Source organism: Pygocentrus nattereri, chromosome 18 (genome assembly GCF_015220715.1).
Source record: "Pygocentrus nattereri isolate fPygNat1 chromosome 18, fPygNat1.pri, whole genome shotgun sequence".
NCBI classification, from domain to species: domain Eukaryota; kingdom Metazoa; phylum Chordata; class Actinopteri; order Characiformes; family Serrasalmidae; genus Pygocentrus; species Pygocentrus nattereri.
This window is the reverse complement of record NC_051228.1, coordinates 37,351,612-37,378,658: the sequence shown is the minus strand read 5'-3', so window position 1 is coordinate 37,378,658 and position 27,047 is coordinate 37,351,612. Positions and strand designations below refer to the sequence as shown.

At 43.4% G+C, this 27,047-nt stretch overlaps 1 protein-coding gene across 5 annotated transcripts in view; it reads left to right on the top strand.

Annotated features, from left to right (window-relative positions):
• Positions 1 to 27,047, top strand: part of trim3b (tripartite motif containing 3b) — an 84,278-nt gene that overhangs the window by 28,074 nt on the left and 29,157 nt on the right. The window contains exon 1 of one of the 5 annotated variants that reach the window (XM_017691440.2): positions 9,896 to 10,009. The exons of 3 other annotated variants lie outside the window; for them this stretch is intronic. The gene's annotated coding sequence lies outside the window, so the exon portion shown is untranslated. Of the gene's footprint in view, positions 1 to 9,895; positions 10,010 to 27,047 lie in introns of those variants that run through there. One more of the 5 variants, XM_017691441.2, reaches the window with a different exon arrangement.

The following is a 27,047-nucleotide window of genomic DNA, read 5'->3' as shown; positions in this document are numbered from 1 at the left end:
GCCCCGGATCTTTACCTGCCCAGCCAGCATATCATCTGCCCATCTGTCCCTCTACAGAGCGGAAAGGAAAAGGGTTCCTCTGCTTGTACATTTCCACCAGGTTCATGACGGGATATAATCTCAGAAATCTGGTTGCGGTCTTGTAAATAGTGACCCTGCAGGATCTTTACAAAACAGTCGGTGACTAAAAACATTGTGTTTAGATGTGAGAGAGTCTCAGACTTTAGTCTTCTCAAAGTCCTCTAGTGTAGGTTGGCATCAGCGAGTCGACTCAGGTATGCAGAAAAACTACGGCTGCTCTTTTCCAACTGTGTAACTTTTCACTTTTCAAAATAAGTCTGTTGAAATTAGTAACATATTCCAAATATAATCATTTTTTTGTTGTGCGCACCAATTCTTCATTAGGTTGAATGAGGTTTTTGCCTCCATTCAGTAAAGCTTGCATTTGGGCAGGCTGGCTAGCTGGGCATAAGTGATTAAGATTATATTTGAGCCTCATAACTAATTACAGTAGACACTTTAAACTGAGCTGAAATTTCCAGCAACAAACTCAGGAATCATCAATTATTAACCATGGAGTTATCACCGTGGAGAATGGGCAGTCTCCGCTGTAGCGCTAGGACTTTGAATAGTCACGGTGGGCTGTAGGTTGAACTTGAAGTGTGTTCAAGAATTTAGAGTCATTTGTCTCTGTGTTTGCACACTGTGGAATTAGACCTCCACATTTAACCCATCCGTGCAGTGAAACACCCACATGCACACTAGTGAACACACACACTAGGGGGCAGTGAGCACACTTGTCCGGAGCAGTGGGCAGCCCTATCCACAGCGCCCAGGGTGCAACTGGGGGTTAGGTGTCTTGCTCAAGGGCAGTTTAGTCATGGACTGTCAGTTGAGGGGATCGAACTGAAGACCTTCCGGTCACAGGGCTGGTTCCCTAACCTCCAGTCCACGACTGCTCCCACTTCTCTGCCCCCACTGAGTCATTTTGCTTCATGCATGCACTTTGGAACAGAGTAAAACAACTACAAGAAAACCTTGTAGCTCCATTTTTGTCGTTTTTCAGTTTTTGGGATAATTTGAAAATTCCTGTTGCTCTTTACACTGTGTGTAAATTTCATGAAGAGTGGACAAAAAGAAACGACCCAGAATGACGTGGAAAGACGTCTGGTTCCATTGACTTGCATTAAAAGTGAAGTATGTTTTTTCCTTCTCCTGTAAAGTTATGATTTTAGAGATACAAGGTTTTGTTCCGACAAATGCGATATGTGGAAAACAGTTAGGTTTGCTTAGATTTTTGGGATCCGTTGTGTCTTCTTGTGTCTTGACTTTTACTCCCAAAGCAGGGTGTGGGTGCGTTCCAGGCTACTGTTAAACTACATTGCTTGGCAGAATAATTGTGTGTTGCAGTTATCATTAATAACAGTGCTGATTTATTTAGACTTTGACATGATCGGTCGCAGTGGCAGCGCAGGAAGAGTCTGAGATGAGATGTGTATGTTTTATTGCCTGCGGTGATTTACTGCCCTCCGCTCACATGCACAGAGTTATTTAAAGGATCAGATTATTTCTGGCCCATCTCGTTTACCCTGCAACACGCATGTTTCCTCCAGGAATATTCTCACAGTAAGCAGAGGGAGGGAGAAGGAGAAAGAGGAGACACGCGGATACGCCACGCTGTGCATGGACCACTGTCAGGACCAGGCCCAATTAGAAGCCAGGCGCACACACACGCACAGCTCGTGTCTGCGCATCAGAGTCAGGCCACGTGAGCTCGGCCTCTCCGCAGGCAGCTCTAGTCAAAGGTCTCGCCATCATCTCGGGCCTCACCGTCTCGCTGATGCGCTGCCCGCACTGATTACTTAACCACTGATGCCAAGAAGCAGTGACGAGCATTATAACTCACTGTATTTCGGCTCATAACGGAGTGCGTAGGCATTTATTTGCACTCAGTTCAGTTTGTTTGTCCCAAAGCAGCTTTACAGGAATCTGGGTCGAGACCCCTAACGCGAGCTGAGACTGACGGTGGCGAGAAAAAACTCGCAAGGAGATCTCACCCTGTTCTGGACCGCACCAGATAGCGCTGTTACGACATGAGATCCTGCAGAGGAAAGATCCATGGGATAAGCCAGTGTCCAACAATGGAAGTCTCTCAGAAAGATGTGATGGACACCCAGCGCCCAATCCCATTTCACGCCTCGCCCCTACCACTTAGCCCTTTTTCTTGTTCACGTGTAGGGGGACGGTGTCCCAATTCTTGTTGAGATAGAGCGGTGGGGTGAAGTGTTGGGGCTACATGGCCCTCAGAATGGCATCAGAAATGCTGCACCATTTAAGGTGGAACAGGAAAATTCTCAAGAATCTGGAGAATCTCTGACTTCAGCTTCATATCACTGAAGAATTAGGGGGGGGGGGTGATAATAAATAATTGCCCCCCTCTTTGAAGGCGTATGATCCCTAAATGTAACTAAAGCCCAGCAGTGAGGAGCTGAACTTTCCCCTCCTCTGCTGTCCCTGCAGACGGGCAGGGTCGCCTACAGAGCGGCGCTGGTAGCTGTTAATGAAGTGATGCTCTTTTTATTTGAGGGTCCCCTTTTATAGAGGATGATTTCAACCACTACCCCTTGTAATTCAGTTCCAAAGGCCAAGGTGACACTCGAAAACAAGGGGTGGGGGTAGAAATAAGCTACGTGATTCAGCCCAGTTGTCTTAAGCATTATTTGCGCTTGATTCTTTTTGCAAGGGGAGGTTTCGTAATGTAGCTACAGATGCAGCACTCAATGACAATAACAACACAGAGCTGGGTCTTCGACTGTGAAGCCAACTCACATGTGCACTTTTACATTGGCATTGACATTTTAATGGTAGTTAAATAGGATGGGGTGAAGTGTGAGCGCAAGCGGGAGTTGACATACTTGTAAGATTGGCTCGAACGTTCACTTCCCGCAAGGGGTCGTGTGTGCACAGAACTTTTTCGGGAAAGTTGAGCAGTGTGTCGGCTATGATTCTTGTGGCTTAGCACTTGAGGGAAGCAGCTAAAGTGTGTCCTTTGTGCATGTGTGGCTACTTCTGTGCAAAAGCGATGCGACACCGCTGGCAAAGCGAAATGTTTGTGTGGCACTTTTTCATTTTGCAGTGAAGTTTTATTTATTTTATTTATTTTTAATTGTTTTGTTGACTGGCGGCACGGTAGCGTGGTGGCGTGGTGGGTAGTGCTGCCGCCTCACAGCAAGAAGGGCCTGGGTTCGATTCCCCGGCCGGGCGACAAGGGTCCTCTCTGTGTGGAGTTTGCATGTCCTCCCTGTGTCTGTGTGGGTTTCCTCCCACAGTCCAAAGACATGCAGTCAGGCCAATTGGACATGCTGACTTACCCCTAGGTGTGATTGTGTATGTCTGTCTGTCTGCCCTGTGATGTCAAGGGTGTATCCTGCCTCTGCCCGATGGGATAGGCTGCAGCTACCCCCCCGTGACCTTGAGGGAGAAGCGTGTGTGTGTGTGCGTGTGTGTGTGTGTTTTGTTGACAAAATGAAAGTTGTCGGCCATTCATGCTGAGGACGCCACATCCTGTTTAACAGGTGTTTCTTGGCAAAAGTGAGTGTATCTTGATAAAATACTGTTTTAGGGCTCTGAGTGTGAACGATACAAAACCGAAAATAAGGAATGTTACTTGGACTCCAATTCCCAGACCCCTCCACTGCTGGACTACAGCTGTGTGTTAGTCACATGATAGGTTTAGTTAGTATATAAGTATTGGTTTCCTCTGTGAAACTACTGAGCGTTATTCCGGTTCTGATCCTGATTGTGTTTTGACTTCCTGCTCGTGTTTTCGCTTGACTGATTTTTGGACTTGCCCTTTTTGTACTGTTGCCTGGTTTATTGGATTCATGGTTTCGACTCATCGCTTGTTTTGTGGCCTTTCCCTGCCCTTGTCTGTTATGATCGCCTTTCTTGTTTTGCTGTGTTTCCTGGGCTTGACCCCTGCCTGTCTCCTGACTACTCTCTGCATCTACAATTCCTCAAGTAAAGCTTCCTTTTTGATCTTTAACCGTGAACGTCTGCTTTCTGTTTGCACGGCACAGAAAGACCTCCTAGTTCAGCCAATTATGGAAAGTAATTCACGCCAGAATTATAGTTGTCAGGTTTGTTTGATCCGTATTCGATACATCATTTCTTTAACCCGGCTAGACGAATGTTTTAAAACTCTAAATTCTCTTTATGATCCATAAAAATGATGAGCCATGAGACCATGGAAGGGAACAGCTAGGATGCATTTTTGCGTAACATACCACGAAGGTCAAACCCCATCCCCTTCAGGCCACTCTCTCACCCCCCCCACCTCCCTCTCTGTCTTGTGCCTGGTGGCGTCCTGGGACTCGGCTCTGTTGAGTCATTTTTCCCTCGCAATCTTCATGACACAGTATTATGTAAGAGGAGAGGCCTGCAGGCTGTGTCTGAGCAGAGAGGAGTGGACTTGTGTCTTAATTACGCTTTATTTCGAATGGACCTAATGCAATTCCGTAGACTGCTGCCCCGTGCAATAACTAAGCCTCTCGAGATTTGGGGAGTATTAAGCTTTCATAGATTTAACCACAATATGAGAGGACGTGACTTTTGTGGACGAAGCTTAAAGCTGAAACAGAACACGTGTCCAGTGGGAAATACATGTTCATGCACCTCCCGCTGACACAGAAACCAGTACAGCAAAAGTTCAATTTCATGCATAAAACCAGGTAAACAAAGTATGCATATTTAGCACATTCTCATTAGATCCAAAGCTTTATGAAAGCATGGGATATAATGAGACTTACTACCTTCGCCTACCTGTGTAAAATGATCCAGTTGTGTTAGGAGTCTTGCCCAAGGACTCTTATTGGTATAGTGTAGGGTGTTTGCTCATGTGGGGGATTGAACCCCAGTCTACAGCGTAGAAGGCAGAGGTGTTACCCACTACACTAACCAACCATTACTATTAATTACTTTTTGATATAAACAGATAGTAATCACATTATGTTAAAACATTGGGGCAGTCGTGGGCTGGAGGTTAGGGATCCGGCCCTGTGACCGGAAGGTTGCCGGTTCGATCCCCAGGGCCGACAGTCCATGACTGAGGTGTCCTTGAGCAAGACACCCCCAACTGCTCCCCGGGTGCCGTGGATAGGGCTGCCCACCGCTCCGGGCAAGTGTGCTCACTGCCCCCTAGTGTGTGTGTTCACTAGTGTGTATGTGGTGTTTCACTTCACGGATGGGTTAAATGCGGAGGTGGAATTTCCCCGGTCGTGGGATCAAAAAAGTATCACTTAACTTAACTTGACATAGCAAAGTTAGCTGTTAGGCTACCTGCTTCACTAAGTGCTGCTGCACAATCGCAGACTCTAGCAGAGCGCTGTGCGTTTTCAAACTTGGCCTCTGCTTGTAATAACAATGCAATATGACTGGTGAGAGATATAGTGGAGGGGGACATCCCCCTCGTCGCAAGCCCCCTGCCAAAGCATAAACGCATAAAAAAGCCCAGTCCATTCACAGCTTTGTTTATGCCAAGTGACAACGGCAAGATTTGGGGTGTTCAGTGTTTTGACATGAAATTCTGTATAAAAAGGGGGAACTTTGGCGATGGAGTAAAGGAAATTTTTTTAAATGATTCAAATGAAAAATTTCCTTCTTTTTGTCTGAAGAAACAACAGCATTTCTCAGTCTCTAGTTTGGCAAATGATAGATTTGCATTTATTTCTGTAGTTGTGTAGTTTGTACACCACTACATCCACATACAGTTGGTCACAATCAATAAATGCTGTGTAGTGAGTGCAGTTTACGGGTCTTCCTCATGCCTAACACCCCTTACCTGTGGTAAAATCAACTCTCATTGCCTATTTATTCCATATTCTTATGTTAAAATCTTTGCAGCTGTTTTTTTACATCATTAAAAACCAAACATTTCTTAGAAAAGCTGGTAAATTGTCCCCAAACTTCAATGCTTTGCTTAAACTTTTAACAGCTTTCCGTTCTACAGTCCATCAGTCTCTGCCCCAGAAGAACAGGACCCATCACTCCATGCCCTGATGTGTTCTCAGACCCAGTCCTAATCTATCAAACTCTTCTAATCACTATAAAAGACTATCCCTGGCAGGATTATGCAATCTGTCTGTGATGAAGCTGTCTGATGGTGTGTGGAGGCAGGGGGTCAGTGGCGTTAGTGGAAGGTGTGGGCGTTAATCTAGTAGCTGGACGCCGTTGCACAGAGCAGTGGAGTCAATCCTGCAGCTTAAAGCAGTGATTGATGTTCACTGCCTAATCCCTTCCAGTGATGCCATCACATTTAATATTTTGTCCCTCTAGCAGAGACTATTTTAATTGTGGACTGCAGAGAGAGAGAAACAGGCGAACGAGGATCTTAGTTTGCCAACATAAACTAATGTTTTTGCCGCTCTGTAATCCCTAACCCTTCGGACACGTGTGCTAGTTTGATGCTGGAAAGCAGGCACGGATTCTAATCCTCAGATCCGAGGCCGCCCCACCTAAAAGTTGTTCCCGATGACATCATGTGTTATGCAACTTTCATCGCCTGAAAGTTGTTTTCAAACAGCGCATATACTGCTGGCTGCACGGTCAGGCTGGTTCTGCTTCTTGAGCTCCGTGAAGATTAAAAATTACGAGTGAGGTTAATGGTAAACATTTCTCATTTGCATTTAAATTTCATGCCCGTTAGACAGGGTGGCAGATATTACCATAAAATCTAGACTGGAGATGTGGTATTAACACAAAGTTACAGACTGTAGTCCATCTGTTTCTCTGATACTCTGTTACCCTGTTCTTCAGTGGTCAGGACCCCCATGGACCCTCACAGAGCAGGTACTGTTTGGGTGGTGGGTCATTCTCAGCACTGCAGTAATACTGACGTGGTGGTGGTGTGTCAGTGTGTGTTGCGCTGGTCTGAGTGGATCAGACACAGCAGCGCTGCTGGAGTTAGCATTTGTTGTTCAGCCAGATTGAATGAGCCCCTGGTATAGGGTAACTGGGGCAGCTAGTGATGTAGTGCCTTCTAGTGGTTACTATGTGATGTGCACTGTAACTGTAGTAAGAACCACCAGAGCTGGTTTATGAGAAGCCTCTTCTTATTCCCCCCATTATATCAGGCGCCCCATTAAAACCGGCCTGCTGAACAGCAGAGGGCGCCCGCGGGCGAGTCCTCAATGAATGGGAGTGAATGGAACTCAACGGCTAAAAACGAGCAGTTAAAATATTTTCTAATCACTGAAGCAGAACTTTCCTTTAGTTTTAGACAGTAGAAGGAGGGATTTCACTAAACGGGTGAATGGGTTTTGGGCAGCAGGAGGCGGGGCTTTACTGCCAGAATGTGATGATTGATTGGCAAGCGGAGCAGCTCATTGGCTGTTTGCGCTCTCTGATGTCATGAACGTACATGAGGCGGAGTTTTAAGCTCCTATAATTCGAGTTTAAAAACATAATAGCAGTGTTAAAATGTTTTATGGTGCTCTGTGTTCAGGAATGGATGTATTATTTATGTAAAAATGTTTAAGCATTTATAAACTATGATTTTGCTCAAATGCTCCATATTAACCCATTCATTTTGGACTCCCTCAGGAGCGCCCTCTAGTGTTTGAAAAACCCAGAAGGTGTTACGGAGCGGTAATTCTTCTCTCCAAGTTCTCTGGTACTACTAGGCTGTCCTACATTCATTTCGTTGTTTAATCAGAACACATCTAGCTGCGAAATCATTTTTCTAGATTCGCTGCACCTAAAATAAAATGTTTCATGTTTACATCTGAATTAAATTATGAAGATTTTACTTAATTTTATTTGATAAATGGGACGGCTGGTCTGTCTCTCTCTATGTTCAAAGATATTTGGGAGGGCAAACTGGTAGACAGCAGCTTACCTTGTTCAGCTGATTGTTCAGCCATTGTAGAGCTATAACCATTTTATTGAGAGATTTGGCAGGAGAACCAACATGCAGAGCATTAATGAACAAGCTAGAATGTGTTTTCTTGAGTATATTGATAATACAGTCTCTTATAATAACACAGTACTGTCATATTGCCCATAACTAAAAGGTGCTGAAGTTGATTGGTGCCCTTTTAGTCATGGAACATAATTTTGCCACATTTCATTGATGTATATGGATCCCTGCTGGCGGCATCCTATATGAATAAAAATAATGTGTGGCCATGCCTTATTAACGTGTGGGAACGAGATCCTAATGCACACCTTATTGCACATCTGGACACTCCACACCTAGACACTTCTATTTCAGTACCGATATCTGCACATATTTATTCAGTATGGTCATTATATGCTGTTACTTACGCCGCAGTTGTGGGCTGGAGGTCAGGGAACCGGCCCTGTGACCGGAAGGTCATCAGTTTGATCCCCAGCACTGACAATACGTGACTGAGGTGTCCTTGAACCTCACCTCAGTCACCTCACCCCCAACTGCTCCCTGGGCGTTGCAGATAGGGCTACTCACTGCTCCGGGCAAGTGTGCTCACTGCCCCCTAGCGTGTGTGCGTGTGTGTGTGTGTGTGTGTGTGTGGTGTTTCACCTCACAGATGGGTCAAATGAAGAGGTGAAATTTCCCCATTGTGGGACCAATAAGTATCATGTAACTCTTGCACTGCCTTTACTGCATATTCTGGGGCAGTCGTGGGCTGGAGGTTAGGGAACCGGCCCTGTGACCGGAAGGTCACTGGTTCGATCCCCAGTGCTGACAGTCCATGACTGAGGTGTCCTTGAGCAAGACACCTAACCCCCAATCGCTCCCCGGGTGCCATGGATAGGGCTGCCCAGCGCTCTGTCCAGTGCTCACTGCCCCCTAGTGTGTGTGTATTCACTAGTGTGTATGTGGTGTTTCACTTCACAGATGGGTTAAATGCGGAGGTGGAATTTCCCCGTTTGTGCTATTTAAAAAGTTTCACTAAACTTATTTCTGTATGTTTCTAGCTGTATCGGTGCCTGTAGAGCCGTTTTTTCTGTATTTTATTCTTCTTTTGATATTGTATCACCCTTATTATTATAACTACCCCGTGTTGTGTGACTCACACTGGCTGTTAAATTTCCTTCGGGGTCAATAAAGTGAAAAAGAGAAATCTTTGTTTATGCCAAATGGCAACAGGCATCTTTGCTCCCCCTGAGAGATTTGGCAGGAGAACCAACATTCAGAGCATCAGTAAATACGTTTTTCTCGAGTAAATTTCGCCTATTACGCGATAATGAGCCTCAGGGTGCTGCCAATGTGGAACAGTTCTCTGACCGAGGGATTTCTTTGGCCGAGTCTCTCCCTTCTCCCTCTCGGACTCCCACCCCACCCAGTTTGTGTCAGCAGGAATTGTTGGCCTGTGAGGCAATCCACGCTCCTCTCAGGGAGCTCCGCCAATGGGAGGCGAGCTTGTGGGAGGAGCCACGGGTGTGTGAGCGAATAGGAAGGCGGCGTGGGTGCGGCTTAGCGCTTATCTCCCGCCCCCCGGTGACGCCACGGCGCCCTTCGGTCAGCGGGACTCGGCGAAGGGAGTGTTTACGTTGGATAATATGACTGACGCAAAGGCGACCTGGTGGGAGTAACATATAGAGGTGGGTCCGAGAAGTGAAAGTCCTCCCCAGGATTTTGTTCCAACTGCTTGACTCCTCTAATTTGCCCAAACCAGCAGAGAAGGCGTTTTGGCGGTTGGAACGAAATACTGGACAGGATCTTCACTTTTCTGGACCTGGATTACCCACCAGATATAATAGCTTATAATAGCGCGTATCCTGGTGAGTTGTAGACGCTGTCAGCTGAATAAAGTTGTTTTAAAGCGCTAAGGCGCAGGCTGGAGAGGGAGAGAGAGAGAGAAAGAGGGAGGGGAGGAAAGAGAGGAGCAGAGGGAGGGGAGGAGCAGCGGAGAGTTTAGCTGAGGGGGCGTAGGGAGGGAGACAGAGAGGCGCAGACAGACGGAGGACTCGGTGCCTGGGCCCGGCTCGAACCCCAGCAATGAAGCCCGCCTGAAAACCGCTGGTGTGTGTAAGTGAAGTCGCTTTCCGCCTCTGTGCGCCTCTGGCTGTGGCCGTGTGGGTGTTGCTCGCTGTTAGAGTCCAGGGTTGTGACCAAAGCTGGGAAGAATGTTATTGTTGCAGGTCTTCTCGGCTCCATCGCAGCCACAGCCTTCCAGCTGCTTTAGAGCTGGTCTTCTAGCTGCTGTGGCTAAACGGCAGGAGCTGTGGCCTTTAGACTCTAGCAGGAGGTGTAAAGGCCATGAGAGGGCTGGGGCAGGGAGGGAGGACCACTTTGGCCCATGTTCTGTACTGCTATTGTAATATTTTTACCCACGTATGATGTTTATGTGCTTTTCGTGGCTCCAGACAGTCGTTAATAATTTCTCCCTGGCCGTTTTCCAGCCTCTCTTTATCCCTCACCTTCTCAGAAAAAAGCCCTGTGTTGTACCAAGGGGGGAAATTATGATCATGATTATGTGTAAATGCTAATGATTTCTTGTATGACTATGCTTTATCACCTATCTGGCAAGCACTTTGAGCATAAAAGGTGTTATATTAATAATAACAGTAATTATTATTATGATTATTTCCTTCAACTTTAAGTATAAATTCAACTGAAAAACAAGTAAAAATGTAAAAAAAGGAAGACACATAAAATAAACGTGTTATATATTATTATATATGTTTGAATGAATCATGTTGTAGTGCACTTCCACTACCTGGAAACTACTAAACATGTAAAAATAATAAATATGCATAACACAAGACAAAAAACGAGAGCATCGCTGTGAAGTGGATTGCAGCACAATAATCAGTTTATCTTGGTTATCTTGTTTACACATATACTGTGTTTCCAAAAAGTTTCCAAAAGTTTTCACTCCCCCATCCAAATCATTGAATTCAGGTGTTCCAGTCACTTCCGTGGCCACAGGTGTATAAAGCCGAGCCCCTAGGCCTGCAGACTGCTTCTACAGACATTAGTGAAAGAATGGGTCGCTCTCAGGAGCTCAGTGAATTCCAGCGTGGTACCGTGATCGGACGCCACCTGTGCAGCAAGTCCAGTCGTGAAATTTCCTCGCTACTAAATATTCCACAGTCAGCTGTCAGTGGGATTATAACAAAGAGGAAGCGATTGGGAACGACAGCAACTCAGCCACGAAGTGGTCGGCCACGTAAAATGACAGAGCGGTCAGCGGATGCTGAGGGGCATAGTGCGCAGAGGTCACCAACTTTCTGCAGAGTCAATCACTACAGACCTCCAAACTTCATGTGGCCTTCAGATCAGCCCAAGAACAGCGTAGAGAGCTTCATGGAATGGGTTTCCATGGCCGAGCAGCTGCATCCAAGCCTTACATCACCAAGCGCAATGCAAAGCGTGGAATGCAGTGGAGTAAAGCGCCGCCACTGGACTCTAGAGCAGTGGAGACGAGTTCAGTCAGGTGTGAAGGCTGAGGCCGTATTTTGAGGTAAAAACATGTTTTTCTGCAAATTTATCTACAATAATCTACATGACTGTGAAATATACGATTCATATATTTGAGTCGTGTCACTGGTGTTACTGCGTGACAAAAGTCTCTTATTTTGAAAATAAAAGTCACGCCGATGACGTCACTCGACCCCTTTGACCTGTTGTCTGAGGATCTATGAAGAAAAGCTCATGGTGAGTCCACTGTGTCTCTCAGTTCTCAGAGATCTTCTCATTCAGCTCATGATCTCATATGAAGCTTCTAGCTGACGTCACCGGTGTGACCGACTTTATTCTGAGGTCACTGTGAAAAAATAGAAACACAAATGGATTAAATTCCATATTTTAGTGGACGTTCCCTGATGGACAGCGTGTGGTTTGATGTTCTGTAAAATGCATTGATCATTAAAAACGTCTCTGGTGTTTCCTTTATTATGTGGAACACCGATGACGGTCAGTAACACCAGTGACTCCTGTGGAGAGACAGGAAAGTGGACGTTTCTGTAGAACGACCCAATAGCAGCTTAGTTTCTGTATTGACTGTCTGGACTGGAGAGTGACTAGTCCAGCATTACTGGGTTAAGCAGTGGGTCTGTGTGTGAGTGGGTGTGTATAGTCCGGTTATCTCGGTGTCCTTAGTATTGAATTTTTGATGGAATCATCAACTGACACACGTTTTAAGCGCACAGAGTGAGAAGCGAGTTTGCAGGGCAGGACGAAGTTTTGATCAGAATCGATCAAGTGGCGATTGTTCTTTATTTAAACAATGACACAGTGTTTTCGTTTCGTGTTGTTGGCACTGCTTCCTTCTGGGCCATGCCCAGTATCTGGTGGCTTGACCAGGGTCATGACAGTCCCTTGCTGTTTTGTCTCTGAGCAGGTGTCTGTCGTCCATCTGTTCCTCTGATACTTTGTTACCCTGTTCTTCAGTGGTCAGGACGCCTATGGACCCTTACAGAGCAGGTACTATTTTGGTGGTGGGTCATTCTCAGAACTGCAGTAACACTGATGATGTGGTGGTGGTGTGTTGTGCTGGTATAAGTGGATCAGACACAGCAGTGCTGCTTTAGTTTTTAAACACTGTGTCCACTCACTGTCCACTCTATTAGACACTCCTACCTTGTCGGTCCACCTTGTGGATGTAAAGTCAGAGACGACAGCTCATCTGCTGCTGCACAGCTTGTGTTGGTCATCCTCTAGTCCTTCATCAGTGGTCACAGGACGCTGCCCACAGGACGCTGTCGGCTGGATATGTTACATCTTATTTGACTGAAGCCTTAAATGCTAAATAAATGATCTACACTTACTCATTTTAATACCTGCGAGCTTCTCTACACCACAAAGACGCATTAATAAGGCTGCTGTTAAGGCATTACGCCATCGATGAGCTTAAAGTTGGTACAAATATACATACGTTATTAGGCCTCATATATCCTGGCTTAAATACATTAACACCTGTGACACGCTGTAGTGTGATTAATGGTGCTAATGTTTTACATTTGTTTTAAGTTGTTTACATTATGGCCCAAGTTAAACGCTTAAAGCTCACTTCATCAAAGTATATATTCATTTCCTTTGGCCCACCAGTCATATACAAATACAGGACTGTGTGAAAGTTTTAGACATCTAAGCAAATGTTTAACCAGCTGACCTCAGCAGTGAGTTTATCACAATATACATTAGAATAAAGTCGTATTTATAATTTAAATGAACACAAAAACAATAATAAGTAACAAGAATTTCTCGGGTCCATATTGTTCCTGGACACCTTCACAGCCGCCACAGAGACTCGTTAATATCATCAGTTACATCATGAGCACTGATTGGTCAAACCAGGAGCTGCTTTATAACTACATATAATACTGGGCTTTATTTATCATTATTAATCAATGTTCTATAAATTTAGTTTATTCTAATATTAACATTTTCTCAGCAAGTAAACACAAACTACACAAATAAATAGATTTTGAAAATGTGTCTTGGGTGCCTCAGACATTCGCACAGTAGTGTGTGTGTGTGTGTGTATATATAGTGTACACACACACTCACAGAAATAAAGGTGGTAAACTGTCAATGGGTCAGTTCCCCTCTTGTCAGTGGGGTGGACCCTCAAGGGTCCATCTCAGTGCCTTTCAGGGAACATAACTGAACCATAATCCACTGAAATGATGTTCTAAGCTGTACTGACTCCACACACCCCGCCTCGCCTCGCCTCCAGGCTTTTATTCTACTGCTCTGTTTTAAAACATTCGGTTATGAAAAGGTACAAATACGAACACACACACACAAACACACACACACACACACACACACACACACAAAGACACACACACACACACATATATATATATATATATATATATATATATATATATATATGTGTGTGTGTGTGTGTCTTTGTGTGTGTGTGTGTTTGTGTGTGTTTTTGTGTGTGTGTGTGTTGAAATTTGTCATTCCACTAGCAATCTTGTTTCGCGTTCTTGAGAAAGGTCCTTAAAAACGTCCACATCATCTTGAGTGTGTGTAGATTCTGTTCTTCCCTAAGAACAAATCTGGAATAAGAAAACACTGGTGAATGGAGTCTTCGGGAAAACTGTGTAAGTGTGCTTTAAGCTGAAATTTCTTTTTAAAACGGTGGGTGAATGAGGCCCAATGTGCTTGGTAAAAAGTCAGATTTCAATTTATGGCCAAGCCCACAGCGATGATGCCTGGTACTGAACAACAGGCGCTCGTCTGGTTATTATTCATTGTGGTTACATTTGATGGGCTTTAGGCAACACAGTGTGAAGCTTATTCCTCCCGCTTTGCCTGAGGTTTGACCAAATTTAACCTACTTATTTCAGATTGAAATCCCCAGCTCAGGGATTACTTCAAGTCCAGTACATAGTTTGATGATTTTCCTTGCTCAGGCACACCTGTGAACACTGGCAACTAACTGAACAGAGAAATCGCCAAAATACGCTGGACTAAGACCCTCCAGGACTAGAGCTGGATGCTTTGGGCTGTTTTCAGGGCTGCAACAAGAAAGACCTCCAATGCTGTCCTGACTTCTATTTATCGCTGTTGTCAGAAGAAAACCTCTTATCTCCAAAATCGTAACTTTACAGGAGAAGGAAAAAGCACTTTACTTTTAATGAGAGTCAATGGAACCAGACGTCTTTCCAAGTCATTTTGAGACGTGACAATGTTAATGGCATCAGGTATTTTCAAATTGTGTCAAAAACTGAAAAATGGAGATACAAGTTTGTCTTGCGACAGCAGCATTATGCATTTTTGCACATATAAAGTTCTACTTCATAGATAATAACCATTCTGTATGTGTAGTATATTGACTTCTCAAACCTCTTCCCAATGCCTAATGTAGAAACCCGCTCACGGCAATATCCATGTCCTGTGTCTCTCGTCACGGCATGCCATGAATTCTAACCATCTGCTGGGGTGTTTGACCCCATCTAAGCCCCATGTAGTGAGAGCACAGTCTTATTTTAGGCCCCCTGCATCATCGCATCAGAAGAGATTGATATAGAGAGAGGAAAGGTGTGGGATAGATATCAGCTGTACCATTTGAGGAGCTCATATCACCACTCATGCGTCTGTGTTCATGAGGCAACATCTAAATCCCACATAGGTATCAGTGTCTGAATGTGTGGTTATATTAATAGCGCTGGTGACTGGGGAGTCCCAGTCGCCAATCCAAACACTGAGTCGGAGAAGGGGCCAGTGAACTGGCTGACCGGCCTGCTGGACTCTCATGGATTTAGGGCCTTATTCGTACCACGCTGTGCCAGATGTGCCGGCGGAGGTTTGTGTGCGTGTAAATGTGAATGGGAGAGGAAGAGAGTAGGGTATAAATAATAAATCTGCCTGTGACCCACTGAGAAAGTTTGTAATGCTCCAAACAGCAGCTCATCCTAATGCTGATGGATCTGCTGCTCCATCAGTGAGGCTCTGAATAAGGGTGGGCATTAGGGCAAAATTATAATACTTGAAAATGTTTCCATGACACACCATATTATCACAATATTAAGGGTTTTTTTTCTTATGAGCTTTGTGAACAGATTGGAACAAAGAACAATTCAAACAATTGGTACAAATAAATGAATAAACTTATATAATGTTGATGTAGGTCGACCTCCAATCTGCTGTTTTCTACTACGCAGTTTATGCAGTCACTACACTCTGATTGTTTTTTACAGGCTCTCTGTATTTTAGCTGAAGGTTAATTTGCTATTAAAGAATAATATGAAGTAGAAAGAGTGATGCCCGCACACTGGCTGTGTTTACATGCGAAGGTTTTGGCCAATCTGATTTAATACATTCCGATTACAGATTAAGACTGAGATGTTTAAGCTCACTCTACTCAACAATCTGATGGAAAATCTCCGCTTACAGGGTCGCTACAAGTAATCTGATCCAAAATTATGTGTGTGCGTGGAGTACCGCTTAGAACGGGGGTCTTTAATTAAAATCCAGGAAGGTCCAGTTAGAGAAAATGTCCTCAAGCGAAGGTCCAGAACATCATGTCTATCTTGCATCACGACTCAGTGCCATATACTGTTTACTGAAGTAGCAGAGTAGGAATATCAGCATCTTATACAGTCGACAGCTGAACATCAGATCAAATAAAGTCCAGTTTGGTCAGATTTCAACAACATTTACTGAACATCAGATCAAATAAAGTCCAGTTCGGTCAGATTTCAACAACATTTACTGAACATCAGATCAAATAAAGTCCAGTTCGGTCAGATTTCAACAACATTTACTGAACATCAGATCAAATAAAGTCCAGTTCGGTCAGATTTCAACATTTACTGAACATCAGATCAAATAAAGTCCAGTTCGGTCAGATTTCAACATTTACTGAACATCAGATCAAATAAAGTCCAGTTCGGTCAGATTTCACCAACATTTACTGAATATCAGATCAAATAAAGTCCAGTTCGGTCAGATTTCACCAACATTTACTGAACATCAGATCAAATAAAATCCAGTTCGGTCAGATTTCAACAACATTTACTGAATATCAGATCAAATAAAGTCCAGTTCGGTCAGATTTCAACAACATTTACTGAACATCAGATCAAATAAAATCCAGTTCGGTCAGATTTCACCAACATTTACTGAACATCAGATCAAATAAAGTCCAGTTTGGTCAGATTTCAACAACATTTACTGAACATCAGATCAAATAAAGTCCAGTTCGGTCAGATTTCAACATTTACTGAACATCAGATCAAATAAAGTCCAGTTCGGTCAGATTTCACCAACATTTACTGAATATCAGATCAAATAAAGTCCAGTTCGGTCAGATTTCACCAACATTTACTGAACATCAGATCAAATAAAATCCAGTTCGGTCAGATTTCACCAACATTTACTGAATATCAGATCAAATAAAGTCCAGTTCGGTCAGATTTCAACAACATTTACTGAACATCAGATCAAATAAAGTCCAGTTCGGTCAGATTTCAACAACATTTACTGAACGTCAGATCAAATAAAGTCCAGTTCGGTCAGATTTCAACAACATTTACTGAACATCAGATCAAATAAAGTCCAGTTCGGTCAGATTTCAACAACATTTACTGAACATCAGATCAAATAAAATCCAGTTCGGTCAGATTTCACCAACATTTACTGAACATCAGATCAAATAAAGTCCAGTTTGGTCAGATTTCAACAACATTTACTGAACATCAGATCAAATAAAGACCAGTTCGGTCAGATTTCAACAACATTTACTGAACATCAGATCAAATAAAGTCCAGTTCGGTCAGATTTCACCAACATTTACTGAACATCAGATCAAATAAAGTCCAGTTCGGTCAGATTTCAACAACATTTACTGAACATCAGATCAATTAAAGTCCAGTTCGGTCAGATTTCAACAACATTTACTGAACATCAGATCAAATAAAGTCCAGTTCGGTCAGATTTCAACAACATTTACTGAACATCAGATCAAATAAAGTCCAGTTCGGTCAGATTTCAACAACATTTACTGAACATCAGATCAAATAAAGTCCAGTTCGGTCAGATTTCAACAACATTTACTGAACATCAGATCAAATAAAGTCCAGTTCGGTCAGATTTCAACAACATTTACTGAACATCAGATCAAATAAAGTCCAGTTCGGTCAGATTTCAACAACATTTACTGAACATCAGATCAAATAAAATCCAGTTCGGTCAGATTTCACCAACATTTACTGAACATCAGATCAAATAAAGTCCAGTTTGGTCAGATTTCAACAACATTTACTGAACATCAGATCAAATAAAGACCAGTTCGGTCAGATTTCACCAACATTTACTGAACATCAGATCAAATAAAGTCCAGTTCGGTCAGATTTCACCAACATTTACTGAACATCAGATCAAATAAAGTCCAGTTCGGTCAGATTTCAACAACATTTACTGAACATCAGATCAAATAAAGTCCAGTTCGGTCAGATTTCAACAACATTTACTGAACATCAGATCAAATAAAGTCCAGTTCGGTCAGATTTCAACAACATTTACTGAACATCAGATCAAATAAAGTCCAGTTCGGTCAGATTTCAACAACATTTACTGAACATCAGATCAAATAAAGTCCAGTTCGGTCAGATTTCAACAACATTTACTGAACATCAGATCAAATAAAGTCCAGTTCGGTCAGATTTCAACAACATTTACTGAACATCAGATCAAATAAAGTCCAGTTCGGTCAGATTTCAACAACATTTACTGTCAGTTTTCTCTTTTTAGTCCACGTCATGTGGAATAACTTCCCTCTGACTCACTTTCTTCTCTGACTGCTGTTTCTCTCCTCGTCCCTCCCCTGTGTGACGTCACTCACTCGAGTCTCAGAGCTCATCGTAATGCACAGATCTGATTGGCTGAGTAGCGTCACGTGTCATATAAATCAGTAAATATTAACCCTTTAATGCTGAGCAATAACGTATTCATGCTGTTTCTTCTTGTTCAAGTGATTTCTGAATTCTGTCGTTGCATTTATGATATGTAAAGAAAATGATCTCACGAAACTTATTTAGTTTGTCTCATGAATTATATTTTTAAACAGGTTAATTTGACTACACTAGTCATGTTTTGTTGTTACTGTAAATAAACACATTATAACTTGTTATAAGTGCTTACCGATCCAAATTACTCATGTTGAAGGGGTCAATGTCAAATTCTCAGAATAGGTCACCACACAGTTAGAAATGAAGGTTCTGTTCAGGTACATTTTTCACTCATCAAGGTACAAACAGTGTAAATGTTCCCTCAAAGCTCCAGCAGTGGGTTTAAGGTCTGATTGTGGAGCTTAAATCAGTTCCTCCAGGTGAAAAGTTGGTATTTGTTCCTTTTCATACCCGAATGTTTTAAAACAGAGCAGTAGAGTAAAAGCCTGGAGGCGAGGCGAGGCGGGGTGTGTGGAGTCAGTCCAGCTTAGAACAGATCATTTCAGTGGATTATGGTTCAGTTATGTTCCCTCACTAAAGGCACTGAGATGGAGCCTTGAGGGTCCCACCCCACTGACAAGAGGGGAACAGCCCCAGTGACAGTTTAACACCTTTATTTCTGAGAGAGCAGCAAGACACTCAGTTTGCTTATTTGCTCTTCATGATTGTTTTTTTATTTTTTTTTAAATGCAACATTTTGAATTATTTGTGAATAGGATGTTTGACACAATCTATGTATTTTGACACAATCTGCTCTGGCTCCCTGTTATAGAGCTAAGAGAGTCACATTAGATGCTGATGAGGACTCGTTATCTTTTACACAGGGTATTTTCTCCTCAGTGGATGATGTTCCAACGTGTTATTTGTCCAAAAATATATATATTTTCATTGGTTCTGGACCAAGCCAGCATCAGCTAGAGTAGCTAGCCTAATTAGTGATGCAGCTGTCTCTACATAAACATGTGACATGCTCTTGTCTCTGTCTTCCCATCATTTTGACTCAGTCTTAAATAATTGCATGACTCATGGCTGAGTTCCCTGCACATGTGTGGTTTCACAGATTTGTTGCAACTTCAATGCTGAGTTCCTCTAAGTGAGCTGGACTGTATTATAGTAACTAATAGAAATTAGGCCGGTTGGAAATGACAATGAACCTGCCATAATGCTCACGTCAGCTTGATAACATGACAAGAAACAGTGTGACCTTTCGCATGGATCTGGAAAATAATATCATTGAAATTAATAATGCATGCAAAATGTTGGTATTTACAATTTCATGTCACTTTGAATGGGATTTAGGCTAAAATTGCCTAAAAGTAGTTGATGTGATATGATCCATTTGTAGACAGAGCATCAATAGGCCAATTGGCCTAAATGCATCTTTTTCTGATATACATGTTCTTCAGTGCACTAGAAGTGCTGACCATACTGATGTGATGTAGTTGGAGGAACGTCTGGTTCCATTGACTTATATTAAAAGTAAAGTTACCATTTGGGAGATTTTTGGAGGTTTTCTTCCAACAGCGATATATTGGCCAAACATAGATGCTTCATTTGTAGCAGGTCTTGCGGACGGTGAGATCTACAGCAATCTGTGGTTGGTATAGTGTAGTTCAGAGGTCACTAATAGGCGGACCGCGGTCCGAGTCCGGACCCAGACGCTGTCCTATGCAGACCTGGACCTATAACCGATAAACTATGGAGACTTAATAATGGTGACGAGGTGGTCCTGTTTTAATCGGCGTAGCCTCTCTATCCTTTACGGTGCTGGTTTAGCGGCCGGAGACTCACAGACCAATCGCGTGCTTTGTAATTATGAGACGTGGCTCTGCTCAGCCAATCAGATCTGTGCATTACGATGAGCACTGAGACTCGAGTGAGTGAAGCAGATGTTGTTGAAATGATTATCTGGACCTTTGTTTGAGGAAATTGTCTCTAACTGGAACTTATTGAATTTTAATTAAAGACCCCTGGTGTACTTGGTAACTCCTCTGTAACTTCTGGGGTTCAGTCTCCACCTGAATAAGCACCGTACACTATACCAGTAACAGCCCTTGGGCAAGACTCCTAACGCCACCTTCGCCAACCTGTTTAAACAAAGACGAAGTTGTAGGTCGGTCTGGATAAGACCGTCTGCCGAATGCCGTGAATGTAAATGTCCAGTCAGTATGTCTGAACACTGCGTTAGAAATCTATGTTTAAGGTTTCACCTTCGTTATTCTCTGCTGTGGGTAATAGATTGTACTTCATTATGTTTTTGTGAAGCAGTGTAATCCTTTCCTCCTCTGTGTGCCAGTAGCAGGAAGCAGACATCACCTGCCGGCTTTCGGTCACGCTAGAAATGCATCTGCACGCACGAGTCTAACCTTCAACCCCCTCCAGCGCTACAGCCAAGCTCTTAACTGAGTGAAGGGGGGCTTGGACAGGGGTTTTGGCTAAATTAGATGAAGTCTGAGCTGCAGCACTGTGCGAGACAGAGAGACGGAGAGAGTGTGAGGTTTGAGTCTATCACTTACTCATAGTTCACTCCACTGCGAACTCATCAGGCCGACATTCGGTTGCTCATCGGAAGGTTGGACGCACCAGATGGTGTTTACCTACGGAAGTGCAGCTTCACTCTGTTGGGGCGCTTCTTGAAAGATACACCAACCACACAGAAAAAGAAAACAGAAAACCAGAGAGCAGCTATCGGGCTATTTCTTTGCTATATTTAAACACACATTCAGTGGCCTGCGCAAATATTGGCACCCCTGATAAACAGGAGCAAAACAGGCCGTATTAAAACTATGCAAAATGAAAATATTTACAGAAATCTAAACTTTTTTGAAGTACAGTGATTAAACAATCTTATCAGAAAATATTTTTTTCTCGAATGTGTTTGCCATAATTATTGGCACCCGTTAATTTAATAGATAGAGCAGATAGATTCACTCCAAAGAGGCCCTGAATATTCTGCTGTAACTCCCGTTAGGACGAAGCAGTCTGAGCCAAAGAAATACACTACGTACCTTGGCGTATGTGTAACCGTGATGCTGGAACTGATCTCCGTTTTCTGCCAGAGGTAGCTCGACACGGCGCTCCTTGTTCCTGAACATATAGGCACGCATTTAAAGAGGTTAAACGTCGCAACGGCTGTCTCGTCGGGCCGACGCAGGGCATCTTGGCTTGTTTGAAGCTCCATATACTGAGGAGCTCATTGCACGTTGTTTGGTTCAGATTGCTTCGTCCTAGAGAGAGTTATTACAGGATATTCGGGGCCTCTTTCAAGTGAATCTCCCTGTGCTTTGTACAGCAAAGATAATAGCTTTGAATCTTCTCCTGTAATACTTAATGACACTGGAGAACGGGATCTGAGACCATTCCTCCAAGCAAAACCTCTGCAGATTCTTCAGATCCACACTGTTCCTCAGCTCAGTTTTCTGGGGTTTAGGTCAGGGGGTTGGGGGGGTGCCCATGGCAAAATCTTAATTCAAAGGTGCGTGAACCATTTTTTGTGTTGATTTTGAGGCTTTGGAGCATTGTCCTACTGGAAGATCCAAACTACGGCCCATGGATCTTAAAGCTCCTGGCTGAGGACGTTGGTTTTGATTCTATTTCCGCTGGTATTTGATGGAGTCTGTTATACCATGTATCTGAATAAAGGGCCCAGATCCACCACCACACTTCACCGGGGGCTGAGGTGCTTTTCTGCATGGCTGTGTTTGTGTCCACGCCAAACTCACCTCTGGTGTTTGTTGCCAAAAACCTCTATTTTGGTCTCATCTGACCACAGAACAGTTGTCCTTCAGTCCCACTGAAAGTTCCAGTAACATTTGGTGGTTTAGGAGCTTGGGTTTTGTTGGTCCTTGACAGAAGAGGCTTTCTTCTGGCAACCCCCTAAACAACTTGTGGTCATAGAGGTGGTGTTTGATTGTGTAAATACATTTTTCATCTAGAGCTCTGATTTTCACACAAGTGCTTTTAAATACAGCTTCTTCGGCCGTTAAAGTTCAGTTAGTAATTTGGCAAATTGGTGTTTCTCAGTTTCTGACACCAGTTGAATTTTAAGAGTTAACCCTTACAAGTCTAGACTTATTAATGCTATACTATTTCAGTTTAGTAGCATAATCAGTGACATAGTTACTTCTCATACAACAGTTCTGGACACGCAAGCTGGTTGGTTGCGATTTGGTCAGCCGATTTGTTCCGACTCTGAAGACGAGCTGACACTAAATTCCCAAACCGTCGTCTCCACTGAGCAGCTTTTCAGTCGGCAGCTGTGACGGAAGAACAGCTGAACAACCTGGAATCAGCCAGAAATGAACCCAACATCATTCCCCAAACTAAACGGGCTGTAAGAAGCTTTACAGACCGGCTGGAACAAAACAACATTAATACTGATCTGGACAAACTGACCAAACTGAGCTGAACCTGATATTGGGTCAGTTTTACGGCTCAGTCTGATTTGGTCCGACTCTGAAGATCAGACACGTCTGGCGAATGGTGTTGGGTTCATTTCTGGCTGATTCCAGGTTGTTCAGCTGTTCTTCTGTCACAGCTGCCGACTGAAAAGCTGCTCAGTGGTGACGACAGTTTGGGAATTTAGTGTAAGGAGCTGGAGAACGAACTGCCGGCTGAGCGGCGAGTGGGCGGAGCTCATTACTCTGACGTAGCACGAGCTGCTCGTTAAGGAGCTCTAATTAGGAGGAAGGAGCTGAACATTAAAACATATTAAACGCCGCGTTCACGGCCAGTTTATTCATTTCTTACTGTATTTATTTACCTGCTGTATTAAAGCAGTAGAGCACTCGAGGAGGGAGTTCTCACCAGTAACATCACGGCTGTGATGATCTACGGCCACCAGATCACAGCCGGGATGGTATTTCACGATACCGCTCGTGTTCTATTGCTTTAATATATGATATTTACATTTGATTTACGTACTCAGCAAGTTCAAGTCTGCCCTTCTGCTGTTTTTTACTGAGTACACAAATTCGGTAAAATTCAAAGCATCATAAAATATCTTTTTTATTTTCTTTACAAGCAAAATTGTGGCATTGAGTGAACGTTTAGAATCCACACATGCCTACACCACACTTCTAGTTTCTGTAGCTGCGAGAGAAATAATTTATATCAAATTCTAATCTGCTTTTGTTATTGCTGGTGAAAACTGCAACTTCTAAACTTCTTCTAAGACTCGGCTTCTGCTGGGAGGCCTGAGCGGAGTCGTGGATTAGATATAATAATGAATAATCGTGCCTTTGAGCTCTGTCCAGTCATGTGTCCTCAAAGGCACTGCCTCCAACTCCGCATATGGTGTTCTTCCAAGTTTAATACGCTGTTTGTTTTTTTTTGCCCAGGGAGTGACAGCGAGGTTGAAAAGATTCAGATGTGGGCTGGTCCATCTTTGTCCCTGCTCATAAAGCGCTGTGTTATCTGATCCCGTTCCTTCAGTCTCTCCAGCTTAGTTTATGGAGTCGCTCGGTGTTTATTGTAACATAAACCAAAGCCTGAGTGGAAACTGGTGTGTGAAGGCAAAAGAAGGTGAGAGAAATCAGAGCTGCGCTCCGAGACAGTGAAGACGTAGGCAATGGAGCTAAGAGGAAATGAAGGACTCAAGTCTACAACCGTTTGTTATTTTAGAGACGAGGTCGTGAGGAAAGACTGGGGACAGGTGAACTGAAATTTCAGTGCTGAAGCAATTTTACGGAGCGCAATTTTCAAATTAATTAATTAATTTATATTCTTGTGATTTATAATGAATAAATCACAAGAGCTGCAATACTTATCATAGTCCATCCATCCATCCATCCATCCATCCATCTTCTCCGTCAGGGTCGCGGGGGGGTGCTGGAGCCTATCCCAGCGGTCTTCGGGCGGAAGGCAGGATACACCCTGGACAGGTCGCCAGTCCATCACAGGACAGACAGACAGACACAGACAGTCACTCACACCCAGGGGCAATTTAGCATGTCCAATTGGCCTGACTGCATGTCTTTGGACTGTGGGAGGAAACCGGAGAACCCGGAGGAAACCCACGCAGACACGGGGAGAACATGCAAACTCCACACAGAGAGGACCCCGGTCACCCGGCAGGGGAATCGAACCCAGGCCCTCCTCGCTGTGAGGCGACAGCGTTACCCACCGCGCCGCCCTTCTCATAGTCTTATCGTCTATTTTCAACTACACTCTTAATAAAGATGCTTCTTCAAGGGTTCTTTAGTAAGGAAAATAGTTCTAGATAGAACCGTGAACACCTCAAAGAATGCTTTGCCTGATTAGATGGTTCCTCACATCGGGAAAGGGTTCTTCAGACTGATGGAGAATGTCCTGTAGATGAATCTTTTTATATAGAACCCAAAAGGGTCCTTCCATTGTTTCTGTGTCGAGCTAGTAACAGGAGCAGAACTATATAGAAAATAATAAGAAGAACCGTTTCACAATGTAAACAAACATCTAATCAGGCCAAGGGGTTTTTGAGGGTTCATAGCTCCATAGAACCATTTTCTTTAGTAAAGAACCTTTAAAGAACCGTCGTTTTAGGTGTGAATGTTGATACGTTGGGAGGTTTAAGTAGGGAAATGTAACCTCATCACACGAAGCTCGGGAACTGCTTTTAGATGAATTCGGCGAATCAGAAGCAGCCAAACAACCGTGTGCTATGACATCACAACCACAAGTAACCGGGAGGCTGGTGCTCCGTGTTAAGAGCTCAAGCCTCAAGACAGAAACGTAGACGCTGGTCTTCTTAGTTTAAAGAGGCTCAGACATCAGTTTATAGGAAACATTCACAGTTTAAATCATAATCGCAATATTGGACGGAAAAACCGCAATTAGATATTTCACTGAAATCGTCCAGCCCTGCGACGTTTAGTAAGATATGATAAATATTACTGCTAATAACACTAATGCTTAGTAGATAATAATATAAGTAAATGAAGGAGCACAAATCAGATGAGTTTTGCCAATATATCATTTAGCTTTGGCCGATCTGTGTTGCAGTTTTATGCCGTGTATGACGTGAGGCAGGAAAGTCCACACATGCTGTGTCTGAATGTTTGAGTGCACCTGTACCAAATCTACAGTGCACCGGAATCATGAGCCATTGTGCTAAATAGCCAGTTGTCTTTCACTTTTAATGCAGTGCCCAATTTGACTTTGTATTATTTAAAATAATGATTTTTCATTTATACATTTAAAACACCAGTTTGGCCTGTTAAATAGCAAATAATATTATTTCCATTGAAACTTTGGCTAATCCAGTGGTTAATCCAGTGGTTAATCCAGTGGTTAATCCAGTGGTTAATCCAGTGCAGGTGTTGGTGTGTTTATGTTCACTCAGCCCCACACAGTGTGAACACAGAGTAACGAAGGCCACTGATAGTCAGCCGCATATATATTCATAAAGGTTTATGATCCCTGCATCTAGAAATACTACTACTACTACTAATGATGATAATATTACTGTTAAAAATACAGAGTAAATATTTTTGCTTTTTCTTTAGAATCATATATACTGTATATATAGTAACAAGTAAACTGTAACCTTGTTAAGTAATCACTTAAGTTATTAAATAACAAAGTTAATTACTTGTTTGTTAATTCTCTTCTTCTTACTTCATTTCTTGAATGCCTCGCTGTCCCTTTGCTGCTGTAGCGCTCTACCAATTTGCCCATTGTGGGACTAATAAAGGACTATCTTATCTTAATAATAAAAATAATAGGATTCCTTTAGTTTTGGATAATAATAATAATAATAATGATGATGATGATGATGATGCAATTAAATGAATTGGATGGATAAATAAATAAATAAATAAATAAGTACATGGTTCCTTTTTAAAACGAATCGGATATTATGATGTGTTTTCCTTCCGTACCATGACATGTTTCCATTGCCTGGGAGGGTGTCTGAGCTAGCTCTAGGTTTTGCTTGTTGAGGGGAGGTAAAACATGATATTAATTGTTAATATTACGGAGAGAGTATGAGGGTCGGTCTGCATCCCAACCTTCACCTGTGGTCAGACCCAGAGCTCCATCTCTGTTGGCTGATCTGCACCGTTTTGACCACCAGGGAGCTTCACTCTGTGCAACGCTGTGCAAACCTCACCTGCATGAACTGACCGTCCTGCCGCTGCTGCATAAACTCAAGACTCAAAAGAGGAACCCACCCAGCTCCAGTGTGGACCAGAGGAGCATGGGTTCCCCTTTTGTGTCTTGGTTGCTCTCAAGGTCCCTTCCTCCTGCTCTTAGGGAGTTTTTCCTTGCCACTGTCGCCACTGGAGCTTGGACTCAGATTTTTTCTGTAAAGCTGCTTTGTGACAACACCTGTTGTAAAAAGCGCCATATAAATAAGCTTTGACTTTGGTCATGAGCTGTGGGTAATGACCGAAAGAACGCCGTCGCAGATTCAGGTGGCGGAAATGAGCCTCTTCTAAGGGTGGCGGCTACACTATAATTGTTAGGGTGAGGAGCTCGGTCATCCAGGAGGAGCTCAGTAGAACCGCTGCTCCTCCACAATGAGAGGAGCTGGATGAGGTGGTTTGGGCATCTGAGCAGGGTGTGGAGGTTTACCAGGCACGGCCTACTGGGACGAGACCCCTGGGTTGTCTTAAGACCCGCTGGAGGGATTATATCTCCAAGTTTGCCAGGGAGCGACTTGGGGTCCCTTTGAA